This window comes from Geotrypetes seraphini, chromosome 3, assembly GCF_902459505.1.
Source record: "Geotrypetes seraphini chromosome 3, aGeoSer1.1, whole genome shotgun sequence".
Taxonomy (NCBI): domain Eukaryota; kingdom Metazoa; phylum Chordata; class Amphibia; order Gymnophiona; family Dermophiidae; genus Geotrypetes; species Geotrypetes seraphini.
In genome coordinates, this window is record NC_047086.1 from 188,377,591 (window position 1) to 188,400,309 (window position 22,719).

Consider the following 22,719-nt stretch of genomic DNA (forward strand, 5'->3'; position numbering starts at 1 on the left):
ATTCTAGCCTCCTCGATTCCCCCCTCTACCTCCCATGCTTGTGCTGAAAGCAAACGCATGTGCAGACCATCTACAGGAAAATAAGATGGTCTGTGCATGTGTCCTGATTGCTCTGCAGTAGTACTGCCCGATTCCCAATTCGAATCGATTCACCGATTCACTTCAGGTGAATCGATTCAAATCGATTTACAAAAAAAAAAAATCGGCCTCCCAATTTGGTGACTGACCCTCCCCCCTCGCCCCCTGAAGCAGGAATGGCAGCGCTGCCTCTTGCTGGCCGGCTGCTGCTGCTTCTGCTTTAAGGGGCGAGGGGGGAGGGTCAGTCAGGAAGTGCTGCAGTGTCCTCTGGCTTCCCCCTGATCTCCTGCTCTCCTGCTTTTGCCTAACCATTGTTCTGAGATGGCAGCCCGTCCCCCTGCTCTTGTTTGCCGGCCTCCTTTGCCGCTTCTTCCGCCCAGCCAACCGGGCTAGAGAGGAGCCGCAGGAACGACATCACACCGCTGTTGGGAAGTGCAGTTGACGACCTGGGATAGAGAGAGCTCAGCCTGTGAAGAGCGTGAAAAGAGGGAGACTGACAGGAAGGAGCGGGAGATGCAAAGGAGCTGGATACCCCTGCTTCCACAAGCAGCCGCCTGAGACATATTGCCATCTACCACCACAGTCCGTCCAGGTGTGGAGCCCTCTGGGACCTCAGCCTCTGCCGCCAGCGCTATCCCAGCCCATCTTGCAGCCGCCGGCACTCACCCAGTTGCAGCCACCACAGCTTCAATGAACACGGAGAGGCCTCGGCCACACCCTGCGATCGCCAGCACTCAAGGAGCTCCTACAGCCCTGCTATTGCCCGTGCTAGCCATCTACACCCACAGCTGCAGTCTGAAGAAAGAAAGATTACAATAATTTAAAAAATGTGGAAGATGCCTGTCTTTTGAGTGCCATAGCCGTTTAAGGGCAAAATTCCTCCATCTGACAGCGGCCTTGCACTGATCAGGGATTGACCTGATTTTAGTTGATTTTTCTGCTAGGTTTCTAACTATTTAGATTTTTTTTTTTTTTTTAAATTCTTCTATATATTCAGTTTTGGTTTAATTATTTTTCTTATCTTATTTTATTTCAATTTTATTTTAGTAGGATGGTTGTTTTTTAATTAAGGTTTATTTAATTTCATTCTTCCTCCCTATTTTATCCATATTATAGTTTTAGACTGTGAGCCCTTCTGGGAGTAGAGAATATTTTAGTGTAGAAGTACACGGAGGGAGGGAAGGGTGGGGGTTCAAAGAGACGTACATATACCGGACTGGGGGAGGGAGGGGATGAAGAAATAATGGGTCTAAAAACAGAGAAGAGGGGGAGAGATGAGTGGACAATGGGATTTAGGGAGGGAAGGAACAGAAAGGGAGAGAAGTTGGGCACAAGGGATGGTGTGGGGATGGGTGGGTAAGAGATACAGATACTGGGTAGGAGAGTAGTTGAGAAGAGAAAGGGAGAGCTGGTGGACCCTGGGGTGGTGGGAAGGAGGGAGAGATGCTGGATGAAAGGGTAGTTAAGAAAAGGTGGATCTGTGGATGGAGACGAAAAAAAAAGAAAGATGCCAGACCTCCGAGGGAGGGAAGGGAAACGGAAGGGGAGGACAGAGATGACAGATGGATGGTTAGCATTGAGAAAGAAGAAAGAAGGAGACCCTGGCAAGCAAGTTATCAGAAGACAACCAGAGCCTGGGACCGACAAGATTTGAATAATGACCAGACAACAAAAGATAGAAAAACTAATTTTATTTTCCATTTTGTGATTACAATATGTCAGATTTGAAACGTGTATCCTGCCAGAGCTGGTGTTAGACCGCAAACGTGAGCTAGGATTTAACAGAGAGAGGAAAAGTCTTTTTTGTTTGTTTATTTTGTTTAAACCACAGCGCCAGTGTAGTTAGGAGAAGGCAAAGGGGGTGAAGACGCTATAAAATAAACCCACCAGGATGTTTGAAAAAAACACCCAATTGGGTAGGAAAATCGAATCGAATCGAAAAACCAATTCAATAGGCTGAATCGAATCAAATTTTTTTTTCCTGATTCGGGCAGCACTACTCTGCAGCAATATATTCAGTGACTGTGGGGCGTGCCTCCGATTGCATTAATTTGCATGAGAAGGTTTGCTGAATCAATCACCCTGGAAGACTCGGCCACGGATCGCCCAGCAAAGGTAGGCTTTGTGAATCTAGCCCTTGGAGATCAGAGGTACAAAAATAAGAGTAAATAGAATGTGGAGCTGAGAGAATTGGAGATAAAAGTTGAGGAGGAGGAATATGAAATGAAAACAGTGCAGTGTTGTTCAAAGTACTAGGTCAAAATGCTTAAGTAAAAGTAAAAATAAATGTACAAGGTGTCCCAAAAGTCACTACACACTTTTTTTTTTTTCTATTTCGTTCCAGATATCATTCGGAGAGAATTGAGGCCATCATCAAAACCACCTTGAAATTTTTGATAAGGCAGTATAAAAATTTTTTTAAAAATAAAATTGGAAACTTGGCAAAAGAATAAGCCCCGTGACCTGTTACAGCTTGAGGAGAGAATATGCACAACCTACAGCAAGGTCAGGGAAGAGATGCTGCAAAACGTCAGAGAGGCTTGCGTCCAAAGGTGGCTGAAAGTTATCGAAAATGGAGGGGCTCACGTGGAGTTATACAACTAGTCTTCTAGGCATTGAAACATGATGGCAAGCCCTAGCAAGTAAAATTGCAATGACTCTTTTGTTGATACTAAGAATATGGGGGGGCGTGGCTTGACGATCATGGCTGCCAGACGTGCCGACTGAACTCTCCTCACAGCGCTGCGTTTAATCGAAAAATATCTAACACGCTTTGAGATTTGAAACGCTCCAGATTGCATCCTCATTATTTACTATATCATAGCTGAGCGACATGTCTTCAAATAAACCCACTAAGACTGAGCAATCCGGCACGGGACCCACTAGTGGTAAGAGGCCTAAGCACGAGGTCGCATCGCCCGTAAAACAGCCGCCGAACTCAGTGGAATCACAGCTCGAGCTTATCCTAACTGAGATGCGAGCGTTTAAAAGCCTTATGTCCCAACAAGTTGAGGAATCCCAACTTATTAAAACAGAAATTGAGGCTTTAAACGCACAGTTCATTGATGTTCGGCATAGAATCGACGCACTGGAAGACTTCAAAACCCAACACGTGGCAAACATTTTGCTCATACCGCAATGCAATAAAGCCATTTCTACAATGCAAGCGGATCTGGAGGATCTGGCTAATAGAAGTCGCCGAGGAAATGTACGCATCCTGGGAATCCCAGAATCCTCTGAAGGATCGGATACCATCACCTTCTTACAATCCTTAATACCATCTTTGCTGGGTATAACCTTTGATCCACCGCTGGAACTGGAACGCGCACATAGGGTTCCATCCAGACCTTCCCCGAATCAAAAAACGCCTCGGCCTATTGTAGCCAAGCTGCTGCGCTATCAACACACCTTGCAGATTCTGACTTCCGCAAAAGAAAAGAAACAGATTCTCTATCAAGGCAAGAAGATTCTCTTCGTTCCCGATCTGGCAAAAACCACTGCGGCTAAAAGGAAACTATTTCTGCAATTGAGACAGGACCTAAAGGACATAGGAGCCCGATTCGGCTTGCTCTACCCAGCGAAAATGCTTGTAACTCACAACAACAAAACAGTAACGTACATGGATCCAGCTGAGCTTCAGATATATATTGAGTCTATTAAGATGCACTGATTCTGTTAGATTGTTCTATTATTCCATAATATGTTCTTACATTCAAAGATATTGTTATTTCACCACCCTGGTGTGTTAATGTCATTAGTCTCTCTTACACATGCGCTGTGCAGGGAGACAGTAGTCTGCTGCAGGCTGCTCATGAGGTTTCAAGCTCTCCCGTTCTCTCCTTTCTTCTTTCACTTGTCATTCCTCTGGCACTGTTTGCCTCTTATAGGTCTGACATTTTGTTGTTGTTTACAGGTTCAGAATTGGTTTTTCTCCTTGACACTGTACATGCTGATGATTGCTAATATACATATATACTCTTTTTCCATTATCATTATAGCAACTGCATTGATTTTTCCTTATGATTAATCTACATATTCTAACTTTCAATGTCAATGGTCTTAACCACTGTATTAAACGGAAAAAAGTGTCGAATTATATTAGATCATTGAATCCTGACATTATATTCATTCAGGAAACCCACCTTTCCCATGCTGATAATATAAAAACCAACCTGCAAGGTTACAATGCTCCAATATTTTCACCAGCACTGAAAAAAAAAAAAATGGAGTTTCCATCTATATTAAAACCTCTCTACCTATAGTTATACATTCACAAACTACAGATTTAGAAGGGAGATGGTGTTTACTACATGTCTCACTCTATGATTCCCGTTTCACATTGCTGAATGTCTACGCCCCGGTATCTGACTCCCCGGAGTTCTACCGTTCTCTACAATCTGTCCTGCTACCTTTCTCGCAACATCCACTCATTATTGGAGGCGATCATAACCAACCACTTGATTATATCTTAGACAGAACCTCCTCCTGCAGACCTTCAAAATCCAAAACTCTGGCAGAAATTAATTCTCTAATTACTAACTATACCTTAGTAGACCCCTGGAGACTCCTGAATCCCACACAAAGAGATTACACTTATTTCTCAGCTCCTCATAATTCCTACACAAGACTGGACTACTTCCTACTTTCTTCTTCCCTAGCTTCAGATATAACTCAAGCTACTATACATCCCATTCTCATATCGGATCACGCACCAGTATCTATTTCTATCAATCTGAAATGTCCGAATAGATCCTCATCTAGCTGGAGATTAAACAATAGCATCTTAGCTGATGAAGATGTGAAACGAAAACTTCATACTTTCACAGAAGAATTTTTCCTGCATAATTCTTCACCTGATATTTCCCCGACTACGCTATGGGAAGCCTATAAAGCTACATTGAGAGGGCAAATAATTAGTCTAATGGCTTGGAAAAAAAAACAATTAACTCAACGTCTCACTACATTAGAAACTGACATCAAATTACTAGAATCACAATATACCTCTGACTTGTCCAACACCATCATACACTCCCAACTTATAAAACTTAAATATGAATATAATTCTCTAGCGTCCAAACTAGCCAATCACGATATTTTCCTAATGAAATCTGGACACTATATAGGGGGTAACAAAATGGGACGAGCTCTGGCTCAATACCTCAAAGGGAAAAATAAAAAACGATCCCATATTACTTCTCTCACTACCCCTAATGGCACTCCAACCACAGATAAACAAAATATAACAACTGAATTCGAAAATTTTTACCTTAAACTGTTTCAATCTGAAATTTCCTCCACAACTGAGGACATTTCAAATTATCTTGAATCCATTAGTCATCCAAAATTATCCTCCAACTTCAAAAAAGTCTTAGACGAACCCTTGACAATTCAGGAAATCCAAAATATTATAAAAACGCTGGCCAATAATAAATCCCCAGGCCCAGATGGCATAACCAGCGAATTTTATCAGACATTTTCCTCAATTATCTCTCCTCATTTACTGTCCTAATTTAATTTTGTTCAAGCACATCCTGATCTCCAAAGAAATTTTTCGGAAGCCCATATTGTAATATTTCCTAAACCAGGCAGAGATAGTACACAACCCAAAAATTATAGACCCATTTCATTGCTTAATTCTGATTATAAGATATTAGCAAAAATTTTATCAATCAGATTAAGCAAAGTTATAGATTATATAATCTCCCCCGACCAAGTAGGATTTATTAAACATAGATATATTGGAGATAACTTACGCATTTTTCACACTGTTAATGATTACGCCAAGACCATCTCGGAACCTGCAATAGGCCTCGCTATCGATGCGGAAAAAGCCTTTGATCGGGTAGAATGGAGGTTCTTGTTGCAGGTTCTGAGATGGTTTAATTTAGGTGAATCTTTTATTTCATGGATTCGGGCCCTTTACTGGAAACCACTCTCCAAGATCTCCATTAATGGATCTCTTTCTACACCTATTACACTAGAAAGAGGAACTAGACAAGGTTGCCCTCTTTCCCCTCTCCTTTTTAATTTATCCCTGGAACCTCTCCTTTTAGCAATTAAACAAACTTCTTCTATGCAGGGAATTCCCTTAGCTACAAGAGAACTCAAAGTTGCAGCATATGCTGATGACATAATGCTCTTCGTCAGGAACCCTTTAACATCCCTCCCCTCCTTTATACAACTTACGGACACCTACTCCACATACTCAGGATACAGAGTCAACTGGGAAAAATCAGTTATAATACCGCTCAATAATCAAATATCCCAAACGGAACTATCCTCATTTCCATTTGCATGGTCCTCCTCTCCAATCAAGTATTTAGGCATTCATATACACAAAGATCGAGACATTATAATGAACACTAACATCGCCAAATTAAAAGACCTTGTTATAGCCTCCACATCTAAATGGAAACCTCTTTATTTGTCCTGGTGGGGACGCATATCCTCCCTCAAAATGACCTTAACACCACAAATTACTTACATCTTAACTATGCTACCCGAACTAGGTAAACCCTCCTTCTATAAATGGCTTGATAAACGAATTACTGAATTTATATGGGATAATAAAAAACCTAGGATAGCTTTAAATCAGTTAAAGGCACCCAGGATGTATGGAGGAGTAAATATCCCTGATTTTCGTAGCTATCAACTTGCATCACTTGCTAAATACGGATCAAAATGGATCACACATACTCATTCCCAAATTGTCTCAATTTTACCCACCTGGCTAGAACTAGAAATCTCAGTCTGCATTCCAATTCCTATTAATATCATTCCTACAATGTCTATTCCCTCCAGACTTAAACCCTTCTCACTCCTCTCAGCTACAACCACAGCACTCCGTATGCTAGATCGTAAGGCCACCCAATCTATTTTTACACAGAAGAACATGGCCCTCTGGAATAACCCAGCTATTAAACACAACAAAAAAGTTTTTAATTGGACATCCTGGAGTAAGCTGGGTATCTGGCAGGTCCAACAGCTCTATCATAATACCACTTTATATACTTTCCCAGATCTCATAGCAATTTATCCAACCCTTTTTGGCAAACAAGCTCAATGGATGCTATTGTCCTCTGTACTTTCTTCCATACATTACTCAGATAATTCCTGTATTAGTAAATGGAGTTCTCTGCTTGAGACACAAGGAAAAGAAATATCATACTTCTATAAAATTTTACAAGGGGAACGACCCTTATCTGACATAGAAGTCCAACGTAAATGGTCAAAAGATCTTAATGTACAAATTTCTGACAGGGAGTGGATTAGGTTTTGGACGAAAGTGAATAAACCTCTTCTCTCAGCAAATATGACACAATCCTTATATTTTCTTATGAGAAGAGTAGTGTGGACTCCACACAGAATGAAACTAGCACATCTAAAAAATGACGATCTCTGTTGGCACTGCCTACAATCCCCAGGTACTTTAGCACATATGCTGTACAACTGTCCTAAGATATTACCTTTTTGGACGCAAATTTGGTCCTTAATTAGCTTTGTAACTAACTGTACTGCTGATTTATCTTTTGACATCATAATTATGAGATCTCTTCATCCATGCTTTAAAACCTGTACCTGTCAACCAAAATTGATTGATATATTGATATCTGTGGGTATACAGCATATCTTGCAAAATTGGAAATCCGCTTCTATGTTGAATTTTACTTTTTGGTGGAACTCTATATGTCTGTTTAAGAAATATGAACAGCATGCTTTTGATAAGAAGAAGAATAACCTTTTAATTTCATTAAACGATATTTGGACTCCCATTGACAACTACTTACAATCACTTTAAATATACAATTATTATGCACTCTGTACAAATACTCTTGGAGGATATATATCCCGCATTCTTATAATATTCTTTGCCAATTTCTGTACTCTGTTTTTTATTGTTACATGATGTACTTTGTTTTCCTTTTCTTCATTATTCAATAAACAAATTGAACTCAGATACTAAGAATATGAATAAACTGGGATCCAAGATGGCCGCCAACTAGTGAGCTGAGCAGTATGCACCTGAACTGCGCTGTTCTGTTGGTCATTTTCTTCTCTGGCAGCCTTGTGCAGCCTGATATTTCTGCAACTTCTTCCCGATGCCGAAAAGGAGAGGCAGGAGCGCTGCTGGTGCCTCGCAGCATTCCAAAGTGCCGATTTTCAGCAATATTGAAGAATTGGTGCAGCAGATGCAGGAAGCTACTGTGATGACGCCAGAGATTAGCTCGCTGAGGGCACCAGGAGCTAGCGAGACCGAAGTAGCCCCTCTTGGGCCGGATACCACCTAAACTAAACTAAACCTTAAGTTTATATACCGCATATTCTCCATAATTATAGAGCTCAGCACTGTTTACAAGAGCTTAATATAGGAAGGAATAACACATTGGGTATGGAGGTTGAGTATAGGGAGGGAGGAGAGCATTACATTTTTGTGAAAAGCCTAGTTTTCAGGTTCTTACAGAATAGTTGGAAGAAGCCCTGATTCTGTGGGGCAGTAAGATTATTCCAAAGCCCTGTGATTCTGAAGAAGAGAGATTTTCCCGATTTTCCCATGTAGAGGATACCTTTTAGCGAGGGGAAGGATAGTTTAAGTTTTTGGGTGGGCCTGGTGGTGTCAGATCTCGAGGAGTTCCAAGATAGTGGGATTAGGGGAGGGAGGATGCTGTGTAGGATTTTAAAAGCTAGGCAGGGTCATTTAAAATGGACCCTGGAAATTATTGGGAGCCAGTGGAGTTTGGACAGAAGTGGGGAAACATGATCAAATTTGCGTTTTGCGAAGATCAACTTGGCCGCAGTGTTCTGAATTAGTTGAAGTCTTTGAAGACTTTTTTTTGTTAAACTTAAATAGATGGAATTAAAATAGTCTAGTCTGGAGAGGATGATGGATTGAACAAGGATGGCAAAATGTTGTTGGCGGAAGCAGGATCTCATTTTCCTTAGCATATGGAAGCTAAAAAAGCATGATTTTACCAAGGAGTTGAGGTGGTCGTTGAAGGAAAGAGAAGAGTCGATGATGATGCCTAGAACTTTTCTTTAGAACTCAAGCTGCAGTGTGGCGCCAGAGGGCAGTGCGAAGAGGGTGGGCAGCTGTTCTAATTTTGGACCGAGCCAGAGAAGTTTTGTTTTGGACTCGTTCAGTTTCATTTGAACTGAGAGGGACCAGGATTGGAGTTTCATTATGCAAGTTGTTATGTTCTCAGAGAGGTTGACAAGGTTTGAGTCTGTCTCGAGAAGGACATGGATGTCATCAGCAAATGTATAGATTGTTTCAAGGGAAGATAGGTGGAAAAGTTTCAGGGAAGACATGTAGATGTTGAAGAGAATAGGGGTGATCCCTGCAAGACTCCGTAAGTTGGTTTCCAAGGAGCGGACGTGGTGCCATTTGTGTTGACAGTATGGGAGCGGGAACGTAAGAAGTTCGAGAACCACTCTAAGACTGTGGAGTCGATGCCTATCTCGGAGAGTTGATAAATTAGAATATCATGGTGGATGACATCAAAAGCTGCAGAGAGATCAAATTGTAATAGGACATCAAACTTATTACGAGAGTATAATTGTTGTATCTTTGAAATTAATGAGATCAGTAGGGATTCGATGCTGAAGTTGGGTCTGAAGCCATATTGGTAAGGTAAGAGAATGGAGAATCTCTCTAGGTAGGATGAGAGCTGGGTGGAAATGATGGCCTCTAGCATTTTAGTCAGGAGAGGGATATTTGCTATGGGACTGTAGTTAGAAGGTGAGGAAGGGTCAAGATCAGCTTTTTTCAGTAATGGGGACAAGGCAATATATCCCATTTCTGTGGAGAAAAGGCCCGATAGTAGAGCAGAGTTTATAAGTCTGGTGAGGGATGAGATGGCCTGCGCAGGAATATTCTCGTACAGGTAGGAAGGGAATGGATCCAGGGCACATTTGCAGGATTTCAGTTTGAGGCAGAGTTTAGAGATCTGGAGTTTGGATACGAGTTCAAAAGTAGTCCAGGATCTGTCTGCTGGGATTGGGTTTGAGTCATTGGGGGCCAGAGAATTGTAAGAGACTGCTGAAGGGAAGGAGTTCCTTATAGTAGTGATCTTTTTGTTGAAGAATTTTGCTAGGTCGTCTGCTGATGGAGAGGAGGGGGGAATGGTGGAATCATTTTTAGAAGTTAAGGTGCGCCAGATGTTAAGCAGTGTACTACTCAGGTTGCTGGATCTGGAAATTTTATCACCATAGAAGTTCTTCCTTGCTTTTTTTAGTACTGAGTTATAGAACTTGATGTTGTCCCTCCAGGATTGTCTGTCTGAAGTGGATTTGGATTTTTTCCATTTACGCTCCAGTGCTTGACATTTCTGCTTCAGTTCTCTGTGGTACGGAAGGTACCAAGGGGCCTTATGGGAGTAGGAGATAGATTTAGTAGATAAAGGGGCAAGAGCACAATAGGCAGTCTCGGAGAGATTTACCCAGTTGCGCCAGTTGGATTTTGGGTCAGTAGGCTTACGGCAAGAGGGAAGTTGGTTGAGAAATTGGATCCAGAACAGTTCGCTCGCAATTTTTTTGCGGAAGGTGATAAGATTTGTGGTATGGGGTGGAGATCCAAGGTGGGACATGAAAATGGGGAGGTAGAAGAGCCTAAAGAGTGATTGGACCAAGGGACATGTTCCCAACGAGCATCTTCGGCAGAAGTTTTGTGCTTGGTCAGGTCGCGGAAGCTGATGATGTCTAGTGTGTGTCCCTTTTCATGGGTTGGGGAGGACGCAGGAGAGGGGAAACCTAGAGAAGTGAGGAAGTTGTTGAATTTGGTTGCATCCTTGCTGGTGCTATCATCTAAGTGGAGATTAATATCGACGATGATCAATAGTCTCTGAAATTTTAGAAAGGCACTTGTTATGGTCTCAAGGACGAGTTCGGAGGATTTATTCCATGGGGTTGGTGGCCGGTATAGTAACAAGATACTTAATGGGTAGGGGTGGAGTTCGTCTTTGAATGAAGCTAACATATATTCTAGTGAAGTGTAGCTACCCTTTTCAAGGAGCTGGACATCGAAAAATGATTTGTAGAGAAGTGCCAGGCCTCCCCCTTTTCGGTTTATTCTGGGAGAGAAGAACCGTGGTAACCATAGGAGCAGAGTTCGTTGTGTGTGAATAAATTGTCTTTTTTGATCCACGATTCTGTGATGCACAGGAATCCAGGATTGAAGTCCCCATGTAGGTCCCCCGACGTGCAAACACTACCCCTGCACCTTCAGATCACTAGCTCTCCCAGGGACAAGGAAACCCCGGAGATGGGGGAGGGCCTTTTCCCAAAGGCAGCCAATTTCACAACAAAGAGCATGGGAGCAGAAGCCCCTATTCAGGACGCTTCTGCAGAAGAATCTAGGGCATATGCAGTTGCGGGAGGAGGAATGAGCCAGCCAGACCAACGCCAAGGAATTTGTTTGGACGGTGAGCATTTTACACTCAACAACAACCTATATTTTGGGAAAAGCCCTCTGAAGTTACTCTGGAGTCCTTATGTGACCTGTGGCTTAATTTGGTAAGGCTATTAGCCCCAACTACCAATACATTGAAGGAAAATTAATCTAACATTCTAAAGAGCTTAAAGATTTATAAGTTGACATGACTACCTCCAACTCTTTGATTCAGAAACTTGAACAGGAGTTATCTTCTAAACATCTTCAAGAGTCTTTAATTAAAGACAATGTGAATCTTAGAAGGAAGGTAGACATGCTTGAGAACAACTCACGTAATAATAATCTGAGACTGATTAATTTTCCTAGGCTTACAATGGTCACTCCAAGTGAGATGCTTAGGAGATATTTAATAGAAATTCTCCAAGTCTCAGAAGAAACTTTGCCTCCATTTTCTCAGGTATACTATTTACCTAATAAGAATAAGTCTCCGCAACAGTTAAAAACTTCTGATCAAGTATCACTGAATGTTTCAGAAATTTTGGAGACGTCAGACAAGGATGTAGCAATTCCTTCTACGTTGATTCTAACTGTAGCTCTCTCAATTGATAAAGTATGGTTATTGAGGCTTTTCTTTAAAAATAAACAGAAATAATTTCTTGGTTGTAAAATACAAATGTTCCCCGATCTTTCAAGAGAGACGCAATAACGTCGATGAGAATTTCTTCTTCTGAGACCAGGCGACATTTCATTGGGGGCCACATTCTATTTGAGGCACCCTTGCAAGTGTATAGTTTGCCACCATTCAATTAAATATGTTTTCTTTGAACCTCAGCAATTACCTACTTTTTTGGCATTATCTCGACTGAATGAGAATAAATCAAGTGCTCCATAGGTTATATGTAACTCCTATCTCAGCTCTATAGTCTATAGCAGTCGTTCCCAACCCTGTCCTGGAGGACCACCAGGCCAATCGGGTTTTCAGGCTAGCCCTAATGAATATGTATGAGAGAGTTTTGCATATAATGGAAGTGATAGGTATGCAAATCTGATCCATGCATATTCATTAGGGCTAGCCTGAAAACCCGATTGGCCTGGTGGTCCTCCAGGACAGGGTTGGGAACCACTGGTCTATAGCATTCTTTAATGTATTGATCAATATTTTCTTTTCTCTCACTAAATTGAAGTCTTGGATTCAAAATAGAGGACTTAAGCTGAATTAGTCTAAAATATATATTCTTTTTGTTTGTTTTTTCTTCTTGATTTAGTTGAAGTGTAATAGGTGTTATACTTTAACAAAATTTAAGACCTTGACTAATTACGCTTTTCTGTACAAATAATATTTGGTATTTAATTTAAAATCAATAAAGAAATAATAATAATTTTAAAAAATATGAATAAACTCAAGTTTCTTGTATAATTTTTAAGAATTTATTAAAAGTGTGTAGTGACTTTTGGGACACCCTGCATTTTAATACTTACAGTACAATGAAGTGGACTCTTAAGATAGAGGATTCAAGCCTTGAAGCAGCAGCCCATGAAACATGAATCCCCTTGTTATGCTTTATAATGGTGCTTCTCAACCCAGCCCCAGCTAGTCAGGTTTTCAAGATATCCCTAATGAATATGCATCAAACATAAATTAGTTCGGTTATTCAATAAATTCTTAGCTTCTAATTTCAGCATCTCATTATATAAGAAGCTAGTTAATTCTTTTTATATATAACATCAAACACTTTTGGTATCAATTAGTGAAAGCAATATATTTAAAATTTACATTATAATCACCTAATACATATAAGACCTGATGTATATCCCATCAAACACACCCCTGTGTTCTATAACCATTACTTATCATAGTCCAATAGCTGTAGTTGATGTGATCTTGTACTAATTAATTGTAGTTCTTTTCAAAATACAATATGCTATATCCTGTCAGATCTCCTTTTTCACGATGATCTAGCCCTTGTGATTATGTTCAAATTCACTCCACAAATACAGTTCACCAAACTCACAAAACCCTCACTCAACACCAGACTGTGTTTTGCTGAAAAGTGTCTTCAGGAGCAGAGACCAAATCAGGAGTTCCTCAGAAAAAATCTTCTCTCTCCTATTATTTTACCTATAATATTATGTGTGAATAAATTATAAAAAATCTTATCTTTTACTTTCTCATGACATAATATATAATTACAGCAGCCACCAAAAATGGATTACAAAATCCAAACCAAAAGCTTATATCTGTTAATAACCTTCTTCTTCATTTAAATATGTAATGTCCTAATGTTCCTCTTTTTCAGATCCTCTTCTTCTGACTGGGTTTTCAAATTTTGGATTTAATTAATTAAACCTGAACTGCATTCCATTCTATTTCTCTATTTCACCCACTTGGTTCAACGGTGTCCCATTGATATATTAACCATTGTTCTTTTTTAACTAAAGCAGCTGATACATTGCCTCCTCGTTCAAAATGAATTTTGATCAAAACAACAAATCTCAACTCTTCTTCCATGTGACTTTTGTCCTGCCAATAAGCAACTAATGAGGTTTCAAATTTATTAATTCTCAAATTGCTCAAATGTTGAGCAATGCACAATTTGATTTTCCTTTTTTGTCTGACCAATACACCATTTATTACATGGCCAAGAGATTCCATATATCACCTGATCAGATTCACAATTGGAAAATGATTTTAAATAAAATATTTTATCTGTCTTGGGGTTTATGATGGTATCCATTTCTATTGCATATCTACAATAAACACAATTATTGCACCGAAAATGACCACATGGCCCAATACTCTGTATTTCACTCCACTTGTTGCCCAACAGTTCAGTCAAGTTTCAATTCTATGTATATGCAAATCAGGGCAAATCATGTAATTCAGGATATAAACTGAAAACATGCCAATAGTGGCAAATTGCTTTTCGAATTGTAAATGCTTGTCTAGAATAAGGCAAAACACACACCATGCTTTACTCACTTGGGACATAGGAGGGAGGGAATAGAAAGGGAGAATTGTTATACATCAGTGTGTGAGTGAGAGGGAAAGAGATGGTGCACATGGGAAAAGGAAGAAAGAGGAAAATTGGGCAGAGAGCGAGTGGAGTGAGGTAGAGATGCATGGGGAATAGAAGGATGAGAGGAAGAAATGCTGGATATGGTGGTAGAGAAGGAACAAAGGGACAGATTGAAGGGAATGCAATGAATAGGAAAGTTGTACATAGCGATGGAGGAAGAGAGGTGGCATTGTGCTGGAGAGGGGGCAATAGAAGGAGAAATGGGTATGGGGCTGGGGCTGGGGCTGGTGGGCAGGGCTGAAAAATGCTGCACATGATCCGGGGGATGAGCGAGGTAGAAATGTTGGATGTGGCAGTAGAGGGATGGGGAAAGATGCACCCTGGTTTTCTCTTTCCCCTCTCCCTTTGCAGCAAAGGAGGGAATGAGAGGACAGTGCGAGAGAAAGAGAGAGAGGGTGACATATTGCTAATGGAGGTGGAGAAGAGAGGAAGAAAAATTGGATTCATGGAGGGACAGAGAGAGATGTTGGTTGGGTGAAGGGAACAAGGTCTGGAGGAGAGGAAGCGTGCAGGAGGCAGAAAGAAAGAAATATTGGATGCACAGTCAGAAGGAAGTGCAACCAGACCCGTGAAATCACCAGACAACAAAGGTAGGAAAAATGATTTTATTTTCAATTTAGTGATCAAAATGTGTCAGTTTTGAGAATTTATATCTGCTGTCTATATTTTGCGCTATATTTGTCTATTTTTCTATAGTTGTTATTGAGGTGACATTGCATATTTTAAAGTCATCTGCCTTGACCTCTCTGAAAAAAAAAAGAATATAAATGATAATTAACATTTTTGCTGTGCACAGTGCACTTTGTGGGTTTTTTAAAATTTTGCAGTTACCATTATATATTAATAAAATTATATTGTGTGTATATGAAAAATAGATGGAAGAAATTGTATTACATTTAGTACTAAAAACCCACCTATGCGACAAATTCACCTGATCCTCCAAATCTGCGTGACACCTACCTCATCTTACACACCTCTTCCTCCTACCCTATGCCACCTTATCACATATCTATCTTTCTATCCCTCCCCAATTCTAATTTGATGTTACCTTGCTGTCCTTACAGCACCTCTAGTTGTACACTGTCTTGAACTGAAAAGGTATGACGGGATATAAATAAAGCTATTATTATTATTATTACTATTATTATGAAAGAATGGTCAGGGGTAAAGATTGGATGGGTTAGAGGCCACGGAGGGAAGACATACAGCATTCTGTCCATTGGCCATGCCTGCACCATAGCATCCAGCCCCTCAGCATGGCAATTCCTGTGCCCACTGAATATCCTTGGCGCTTTGTCATTGACACTTGTGGCCATGAAAATCCATGATCGGCTCACCCCAGGCCTGAACAATCAACTCAAAGGCTTCCAGCCTGAGACACCACTCGTGGGATCTAGCGCATGACAAATGAGAAAATCCACCTGGACATTGTCCACACTGGCAATTTAGGAAGCTGAGATGTCCCGAAGGTGAGCCTCTGCCTATTCTATGAGCAGAGAGGTTTCAACGCCACCAGATGACTCTTGGTGCCCCCTCCCCCCCCCGACGATTGACATAGGCCACCACTGAGGCATCGTCTGAGAGAACTTGAACTGACTTGCCCTCCAGCAAGGACTGGAGTTCCACCAATGCAAGCTGAATGGCTCTGGGAGGCCCGAATAGGAACTTGCAGATATGCCTACGTCAGATTGAGAGAAATCAGAAATTCCCCAGGTTGGACAGTCAGAATTATGGACCTCAGGTTTTCCATTTGAAAAGATGGAACCCAGAGCACTCTGTTGACATCTTTGAGATCCAGAATGGACCGAAAAGATCCCTCTTTCTTGGGCACCACATAGTAAATGGAGTACCTGCCGATGCGAATCTCCTGAGGAGGCACTGGGACTATTGCTTTGAGGTCCAGCAACCTGAGCAGTGTCTGCCAAAAAGCCCTTCTCTTCCAAGTTGTCTGACAAGGAGAGGAGAGGAAATGAAATGATCCGGCAAAGGTTGAGAAAAATCCAGAGCATAACCGTCCTGAATCACTTCGAGGACCCACTGATCTGTTGTGATCCTGGTCCACCAATGGTAAAACTTCTGCAAATGAGCTCTAACTAGAACCGGATGGAGGAGTCCCCCCCCCCCCCCCGAGGGCCCCCCGAAAGGACTGCATGAAGTAAAAGAGGAAGGAAAAGAGGTTGCAGCCTGGCCAGGGTGGTACCTATGAAATTCACTCAAACGTTCCCAGGCATAACTACCTCGCAAAGCCTGGCAACATCAGTCCTCCGGTAACCAAGGTACCTTAGAGTCACTCAAGGCCTGAACTAGCTTATCCAACTCCTCCACGAAGAGAAAGGAGCCCCAAAAGGGAAACTTACTGAGCTTAGCCTTAGACACCACATCTGCTGACCAACCTCACAGCCAAAGGGTATGGCGGGTCGCTACACCCAGAGCCTTAAACTTAGCTGAGGCACGCAATGCCCACTTGACACTAAAGCATCATTGTGCATCAATAACCTTAGTTATCCTATTCAACCCACTATGAAGATATTGGGAGTAACACTGGACCAGAGCCTGACCATGAAAGACCAGGTAGACTCCCTGATTAGAAAGATCTTTCTCACCCTCTGGAAGCTTCGGTCCATCAGAGCTTACTTCGATGTCTCATCATTTAGAATTCTAGTACAATCCCTCATACTGAGTCAACTCGATTATTGTAACATCGCCTACTTGGCACTCTCCCAGAAGAACATGCGGCAATTGCAACTGGTACAAAATGCAGCGGTTAGGTTACTTTGTGAACTGAAGAAGTTTGATCACATGACACCTTCCTATCGACTTCTGCACTGGCTGCCGAGGGAGGCATGTGTGAAATTCAAGTTTGGTTGTTTTTGCTTCAAGGTACTTTACGGCTTAGCCCCTAAATATATAACAGACCTTTTCTCCTTCACAACCAACAGATTCAGGAGAACCTCACATCCAAACTTTGTTTCTCCACCGATTAGAGGTTGTAAATTTAAAAGTCATCACCAACATCTTCTCTCACATCAAGCAGCATTATGGGGTAAAGACCTGGAACAACTGCTCGTGCCTACTACTTATTGGGAATTCAGGAAATGCCTAAAAACACATCTGTTCCTGAAGTACTTAGGTAACTGATCTATACAATCTTAGTCCTCAACAAATGATCTTTAGAACTGTTATTCACTAACTCTGAACTTTGTTTATTCCACTCGATCTGTAATACCTTTTAATCATTGTAAACCGCATAGAACTTCATGGTCCTGCAGTATATAAACTGTTATTTTTATTATTATTATTATCATACATGGCATCAGAGAGATAAGAAGCTCCCAGCTCAATTTTAGCAACTTCCTGAGCCACTAAGGGCCAGTCAGCAGTTTCGTGGTCAAGAACTTTCTTAGACCACTGGAAACAAGCCCAGGCTACCAGACTGCCACAAATTGCCACCTGGACAGCTAGGGCAGCCACATCAAATCTGCGTTTAAGTAGAGCTTCCATCTTACGGTCTTGAGAGTCTTTCAGGGCCAAGCACCTTTCCACCGCCACGATATTTCTGCGTGCAATAGACAAGACCACCACATCCACCACAGGAGACTTAAAGGTTTCTCTATCACCATCAGGAATGGGGTAGAGTATGGCCACGGACTGCATCAATTGAAATGGCGCGTCCGGAACTTTCCACTGAGCATGCACTACATCCCAAATATCATGATGCATAGGGAAAGAGCTGGACGCTGACCGGATCCTTCTAAGAGGGGCCACCACATGAGGGAGGTCCTAAGCTTGCTCTTCAAAGTGTAAAATGGAATACACCTGAAGAATGAGCTCCTGAAACTCTTCCCCATGAAATATACACATAACAGATACGTCCTCACCAACCAACACCTCTGAAAAATTTCCATCCAAAAAATCAGACCCCCCCCCCCCCCATGGATCTGGAAAATCATCCCACAAATTGAAGTCTTCATCCGGAGGAAATGGATCAGCCAGCACAGAATGCTCATCCCAAGACACCTGCTGCCACTTGGACGATGGCTGAAGGGGCTGGATAGAGGCAGCCATAGCAGGAAACTGAATACGGGTGGTCGTGGAAGGAGAAAAAAACCCAGACGACCCCCGGAAGCGAAGCAGGACTCCCAGCTGCCTGTAAATAAGTCTTGCACATGGCTAACATAAAATCATGGCTCAACAACCCTAGCGGCAATCCAGAAATTATAGCAGGAGCAGAAGACACACTTAAGACCTGTTCCTGTCTCTAAGACAGAAGGAAGGTCCTCTGAGGCAGTGGGCAAAATGGAAGCACTTCCGGCCAAAACCGAGGGAAGGCCGTCGTAAACTGTCAGCTGAAGTAATATGCAGCATTGAAGCCAAACTCAACCCCGCCACTACAGAAAAACTGCTAGCAGCTGCAGCAACAAAGGAATCCCCAAACACCGAATCTGCCAGACTGCTGGTCGATGAGGAAACCCCAGTGTGGGCAGCAGGAGAGGCCTGGACATCACCACCGCCTCTCACCGACGAGCAGTGTGCTTGCGAAGGGAAGCCTGACACAATGACACCCAAAGCTGGGTCCCCCTTGAGGCAGCAGGAACATTTCATACACCCGCCAGCCGCACCCACCACTCGGTGCCCACATAAAACACGCTTGTACTGTTTTTATGAAGCGCTCATACTGAATGTGTCAAAAACCCACATACAACACCATACAAAAACAGCAGCCTCAGGACCACTTTATGCTCCTTTTATTTCTTCTGTTTTTGGGTTGTTTTTTTTTAACTTCTCACAGCTAACTAGCTGTCTCAAGAGAGCAGTCCCCACAGACACTCTAAACTGTAGTCTGTGCCTAACAGGTGGCCAGGCGTATAGTTGAGGCTCCTCTAAATTCAGAAAACCTGGGGAGGTGGGAGAAATGGGGAGAGGGACTCGACCCTTCCGGGTTTGACATCCATGAGGTTGGTAGGACCCCCAAGAGGGTCCCCAAGCTCTGTCCGGACAGCAAAATGGACAAGAAAGATTTCCTAAATCAGATCCAACAGGCCCAAAGCAAACCTCACCACAGACTGCACATTCTTACCACTCCACCACTACCACTTCTACTACTATTGCTTATCACTTATATAACTCTGAAAGGTATAGGCAGCGCTGTACATTTTGACATTTATAGACAGTCCCTGCTCAGAAGAGCTTAAAATCTAACTTGGTCAGACAGACATGACATACAGTATAGGGTTGGGGATGCAGAACCCAAGGTGAAAGAAGTTAGGAGTCAAAAGCATTCTGAAAGAGATGGGTTTTTAACTGGGCCTTGAACACTGCCAGAGATGGAGCCCGCCGTAGGGATTCGGGTAGTTTGTTGGAGACTGAGAAAAGATTGATTGTAATAAGGACTGCACAGACCACTTGTACTGTAGCCCATAAGTCAGTGTCTCTGTCTCCACCTGCTGGCAGAGGAGCGTAAACCCATCCATTTCTGTGCTGGTCTGAAGGGAAGCTAATGAATAAAAATCTTAATACAATACAGTCTCTTCACAAAATCTACTTAAAAAAAATCAATAGGACAAAAAATAAAAGTTCAGATTAACAGAATCAAGTCAGTCATTACTAAATCCTATAGTCACAGTTTGCTTTCATAATATTGCTGAAATAATTCTGGGTGGAGTGTCCACTTTTGCACATAACTTTCAGAATACTGTAAGTTATGCACGCTCAACTGTCACATTTAGGTACTAACATTTTCACCATCTACAGACCTGATTTAAATGGTTTCACCTACATTTAGGTCCGCCTGTGTCAATTTACGTTAGTTGTCTATAAGAAACTGCAGAAATATGGCACTTAATTGCCTCTGTAGAGCTGAGTATTATAATCATCCTCTCGCTTTCACTGGTTCTGTTCTGCACGCACATACACAGCCTCACACACATTGTCTCTCCCTCCCACATACATGCGCATTCTCATCCATGCAGCTTTCAATTTTAAAGATTATCTTTTTCCACACAAGAAGCCAGAAGATGGATGACACCTCCAGTAGCTTCATTCATCTCATTTTAATTTTATGAGCAATATTTTGCATGAAACGTCTTTTTGCTGTGAATTGGCGAATAATGTGAGCATAAATCAGCCCCAGGAGCGGCAGTGATCTTTCAGCAGTCAAGGATGGAGCCTCATCCTGGCTTTTGTGGGCTGCTAGATCTGTTTCTTTGTCCCTCTTCTGTGCCAGTCAGTGCACTATTCACCTCCCTTCTCCTCCGAAAGAAAGAAAATACACACATCAATATATCCTCCCCTCATAAACATGTATTACACACACACACAAACACACTACCTGTCTAAACATAAATAAAAATGTCTCCTATAATCTCATGTACTACATTTTCACTCATACTCACTACACACATGCAGACATACACAAGAGACTACATCCCAACCCATGTAGAATACAGCAATTTAAAGATGCTATATAAAATGAGTGGAATCTTGTTAAAATGAAAATAATATATGTTATACAGTATATCATTATTCCGCACCTAAAATCCTGCTTCAGTGTGCATCCATAATTCATTCTTATGCAAAAGTATCTCCTGTAACAGCTGGTAATCTGGGCTGCTCACGCCATTTTAATATTGCTTTCTAGGAGAACTTTATCTACTCTACTCGTACATCTTGTTGCAGCTGAAAATAAAAAAAAATCATAATTCAGCAGTCAGCCAGCACAGCGCAATGAGATCCTACTCCCATAAACACCTTTATGTGATCCTTAGTACAGGTGGCAAGTAATTGGGACCATTTTCTAATGTGGGGAAGTGGGTGGGGGTGTGGAGGAGGGGGGGCTACTACTTATCAATTATATAGCACTGAAAGGCGTATGCAGCACTGTACATTTTGACATTTATAGACAATCCCTGCTCGGAAGAGCTTACAATCTAACTTGGACAGACACACATGACATATAGGGTTGGGGATGCAGAACCCAAGGTGAAAGGAGTTAGGAGTTGAAAGCACTCTCGAAGAGGTGGGCTTTTAACTGGGCCTTGAACACTGCCAGAGACGGAGCCCGCCACACGGATTCGGGCAGCTTGTTCCAACCATACGGCACAGAAGGGACGGAATCTGCAGTTGGCAGTAGAAGAGAAGAACACAGATATGAGGGGGAGAGGGGAGGGGGAAAGAAGTGAAGGAGGATAGTGAGGGGCAGCTGAGTGAGTGCATTTGTAAGTCAGTAAGCGGAGTTTGAATTGTAGTCTGAAATGGATGAGAAGCCAATGAAGCGACTTTAGGAGAGGGGTAACATGAGTATAGCAGCTCTCCCGGAATATAAATACCAATTAAGGGGAAACATTGTACTGAATGGAATTTTGCCCAGAACACAGGAAGGCTGGATTCAGTTCTCAGCTATTGTTTGTACTTAGAAATGTAAAAACAAACAAACGCTGCCTATGAAGTAAGCAACATCAGCGCATACATGAACACATAAGATAACATAATAGCAAATTTATAGACCGCATAACCTTTAGTTCAATGTGGTTAACAAAAGATTATGCTATGGGAAAATATAGAGATAATGCACAGAAATTTAGCTAGCCAAAAATTTGGAAAAAAGAAAAGTCTTCAAAAGTTTTCTGTAATGTTTATAAGATATAGATCTAATCAATAATGGACAGAAATCTTTGTCATAAGAAGCAGCTTGATAGGAAAGACAGTGCCATGATGTTTCTTACTATCAAAGCCCTTTGCTGAAGCAAACGTAAATAGGGCATGAGATTTTCTACTCCTCTCATGTGTCACGATAACAAACCTATCAACAAGATATGATGAACAGATTGAAGAAGAGCAACTGTCCATTTCAAAATCCTTCAGAAGCCCTTAGTTGCTCTGGTCACTCATATCCATTTCATTTGCAAAGAATCCTAATGAGCCTGACCTCCTCCTCATTTTTCCCCAAACTCTATAAAAGGTGCTCAAAATGGGGCATGGAATGTGGCATACGGGGCTGATTTATGCATATAACTAAACTGATTGGCACTAATTTAGTATTGGATGGATGGATCATGCCACCAGCTCATGGCAACACGCACAGTGAGGAAGCCACTCTGTGATGCTTCACAGTAGAGTACAAGAATGGCTTACCATTGCCTTCTCCTGTACAGTGTGTGGCTCCACTATGTTGCTGCTGCC